The sequence below is a fragment of the Humulus lupulus genome, chromosome 6 (genome assembly GCF_963169125.1).
Source record: "Humulus lupulus chromosome 6, drHumLupu1.1, whole genome shotgun sequence".
In the NCBI taxonomy this organism is placed as follows: Eukaryota; Viridiplantae; Streptophyta; class Magnoliopsida; order Rosales; family Cannabaceae; genus Humulus; species Humulus lupulus.
This window is the reverse complement of record NC_084798.1, coordinates 110,440,847-110,444,876: the sequence shown is the minus strand read 5'-3', so window position 1 is coordinate 110,444,876 and position 4,030 is coordinate 110,440,847. Positions and strand designations below refer to the sequence as shown.

The 4,030-nt window shown below is 28.6% G+C and overlaps 1 long non-coding RNA gene across 1 annotated transcript; it reads right to left on the bottom strand.

Annotated features, from left to right (window-relative positions):
- Positions 1–1,706: 1,706 nt before the first annotated feature.
- On the bottom strand, positions 1,707–3,393 carry LOC133784155 (uncharacterized). The gene is made up of 2 exons (XR_009871164.1): positions 2,832–3,393; positions 1,707–1,856 (listed from the first exon to the last, which is right to left on the bottom strand). It is a non-coding gene; the product is annotated as an uncharacterized LOC133784155 (long non-coding RNA).
- Between the last annotated feature and the right edge of the window lie 637 nt (positions 3,394–4,030).

Genomic DNA, 4,030 nt, shown 5'->3' with positions numbered 1-4,030 from the left:
GGGTCAACATTCACATAATTACCCCTCGTGCCCTCGTTGCACTCTAATCAAGGCACTAAACCTTATTAGGAGTTTTGGAACGCTACATAAACATACTGAGCAAAACTAAAGAAAAGATAAGAGCACTGATGGAGTTCCATTCTGGGTAAAAATTGGATATGATCCAACCCTCTAATTTAGATTTTCTCTTATTTTCAAATTTTTTAGTTAATAAATTTTGTTTAATATCATCGTATTTAATCGCTTAATAAATTTGATTTTAAGATATTTTAATTATTTTCTTGAGAAAGCTTTTTTATTTAATTTTTTTTTACTATTTTTTTTATTTTAAATTTTTTAAAGATTTAAATTAATTTTTTAAATAATAAATAAAAATGATTGACCTTGACCAATCATGTGTTGCCATGTGTACGTTTACTGGCACTTAACGACCAGGTACCTATGGTTGCCAAGAAATTGTAACAAAATGAATTTTATCCATTGAGAGTGAGAGAGGGTTAGAAGACATAGGGTTTCTCTCATTGCCTGACTGAGAGATTGAGAGAGTGAGAGAGGGTTGGGAGACATAGGGTTTCTCTCATTACCTGATTTTGAGGAATGAATGAATTTTGTGTTTTCATTTATGGTAATATTTTTTAACTTTTTTTTATGGTCAACTTACCATATTTTGTGGTATAAGTTTTTGTCCATAAATATAAAAACTAAGTTTAATTTTATCATATTTTTGTAAAAGTTTTCTACATTAGAGCATCTCCAATAAAGTGTTATAAAAGTGGCGCATCGCTATATTTTAGCACATCTTAAAAAAATGTAGCTCCAATGGTGTTGCAAAAGTTATGCCAAATTTGGCACAAAAAATAGAATGTGCCAAATTCAGAACACAACAAATGTTACATTTTTACCACTAATTATGTCTTTTAAATTATTTGAAAGTTTTTTAACTTTTTATTTATTTAATAATTTTTTATATATTTTTTTAATTAAAATGAAACGACTTTGTTCACTTTTTAAGTTAATTTGCACCTTATGTATTGGAGTACAATTATAAAAATAGAGCCAAATATTGATTTGCTTTTTTTTTTGGTCAAATTTTACACCATCCATTAGAGAAGGTCTTATAGAACTATTAATTAGAAACAAATTATAATTTTTTTTTGTGCGGAATAAATTTATTTTATTCAGAATGCATAATATAGAGAGTACAAATTGGGGGAGGGATTTCCTCTAGCCAACAAAACTCATTGTCTAGCCAAAGAACATGCAAAGATACTCTTAGAAATTAGACAAAAGAATTTCCATATCAAAATGACTAATACCCAGATAATTTAATAGGTTGAACTATTGTTTTACACAAAAAAAAATTGAAGAAAAATCAAAGAAACGGCCGCAAGAAGAAAATCAAATGTTGAGCATAGAAAAGTCTCTTTTAGTTTCACCAGAACTTATACTTGAAAAGTTGATAAGTAAACATGCAACACAAACCAACAAATATAAGTAGCTTCTTAAAAGTAAAATAAAAGAAAATTTTTTAAAAAATAGGAAATCAAGCCAAAGTTTCATCCTTTGGTTTTCCCTCGATTCAAATTTTAGAAATAAAATTAGTTTTTAAGTTTAGGGGTCTAATCAAAGGCTACTCTTTGGTTAGATCCCATTAATTTTATCTAGTGAGGTTGAGAATAATAAAGTAACAAAACAACCACATCCAATAATTAAAAATAATCAATTAAGATAGCTAAAATTTCTTTTGACCCAAAGTGAATTGAAGGAAGCCACTAGCAACCTAATTACAGTTTTATAATAGTCAATCTTGTGTGTTGACTACCAATTCATCCAGCCTAAAATCAGGCACAGCAAGCCTGCAAGCAGGCACAAAAAACAAGCCTATAAACAGGCACAAAAATCAAGCCTATAAACATACACAAACAAGCTTACAAAGAAGCACAAGATATATGAGAGATAACATATACTCAATTTAGGACTTAAGGAGATACATACATTTTGGCTTTAACAATATCCAAGAGAAAAACTAAGAGTCTTGTACATTGTACCTATATAAATGAAATAAAGACACTACAGAAAACATAATTATAAAATAATCACTCTTAATAATAAAAATGAAAAAACAATATTAGGTTAATTATAAAATACCATTTAACTTCCAAATATAAAAACAAAATATTGTAATAAAAATATTAATGGGTTAAAATAATTTTAATTATATATTACCATTTAATTAATATAAAGGAGCAATTAAAATTTTAATTATAAAATTCATTTAATTTTCATATTATACGTTTTCAACTAAAATTGGAAAAATCAACCATATTAATTGTAATAAATGGAAAATTTCAACTATTGAATAAAAATACCTGGTAGAAAAAACGAATTAATATTAAACAGTAATAAATGTTAAAGAATAAATGTCATTTACTATTAGAAAAAAATTATAAACAATTATGTCAAAAATCAGTTCTATGAAAGATATGATATGCAAAAATTGATTACATTGGACTCAAGTAGTAAGAAAACAAAATAATATATCTAATCAAATGATAAATCGACACCAAATCTTACTAATTTATAGAATTTCACACATCTGCAATCTCTCCCAGTTCGAATACCAAAGATAAATCACCATAAATCTAGTCTACCAAAAAAACTTGGTTGAAGATGAATAACAAGAGACTACTTTAAAAGAAGGTTTTGAGAAATTTACATGCTTATATAATATATATATATATATATATATACTAATACAAAATGCACATAAATCATACAAACCATACACACGCAAATTCACAAACAGTTTAAAAACACAAAAATGGGCATACCTGAAAAACACCAACCTCTCTATTGAAACCAGATTCAGGCATCAAAAGAACCACAGAGTCAGAGAAAGTATGACCCAATGGAACTCCCATAACTGGTTTTTTCTTGTGACCCATCTCAAAATCTTGCCAACCCCCAAATGAGAACAGAGCACTCAGGTGAGGTTCGGTGAAATAAAAATGCAATCTTTCGTTCAAAACCATAGGCTCCTCTACTCACATTCAGACCAACCCAACACCCAAAACGACAGCCAAAATCAAAACAAGAACCAGAACCATGTAAACGTAGGCGGCCCCGAGAATCCCAAACCCCAATCGCTTCAGCAATGCGATGATGCCATGGGTGAGGACAGATGGGGCTTTCTGAACCGCTGTTTCGTCTTACTCTTTGTTTTTTTTTTTTTTATAAATTTTGAAAACAAAAGCTATGAAACAAATTATAATTTTGAATGAATGTGGTGGTAAGATTCAATAATTGTACAAACTAACCCTATGTTTAGTAGAGGTCCGGAGGAGAAAAGTGGAGGGAAAGAAAAATTTGGAGAAAAAGGTGAAGAGAATAAAAATAAAATAAAAAGTAAGTTTAGTTTGAAAGAGAAGTGAGTGAAACATAAAAATGGGTGGAAAAAATAGTTAATGGACCCTACCAAAATCTTTCATTCCATAATATACCTATAAATTGAAATTACCTATTTACTTACATTTTAATTCGAAATAATTTATATAATTCTATTAAATTTTAATTTTAATTTTATCACTTTTTTTTCTAACCTTTCTATTGTACCGAACAATTTGAGAAAAACCTATTTTCTTTTCTATCTTCTCTATTTTCTATCCCAAGTTATTTTTCTTTCCTTTCAATCAAATATAGGGTAAGTGGTATACGTAGAGAAAGAGTCAACCGGAATAAGCTAAAAGCTCAGTCTATTCATTTTGCATTTAATTAGATATGTTGTCAATTTTAGTAGTGTTCACTTAATGATTGACACCACCACTTATTTTGAATGATCTTTACTAGTTTTTTCTTTAACTTACTACTGAGCAATAGTGGTTTGTTTTACAAGTAATTTATGTGAAAAAAATTGCTATAAATCTTACCCTTTTTATTGCGGGAGTTAGTGGAACTAAATGATATGCTGGAGTTGATTGACGAGAAAATTTCATCTCTCCGTCTATAAATGGACGATGTCAAGAAAGGAATA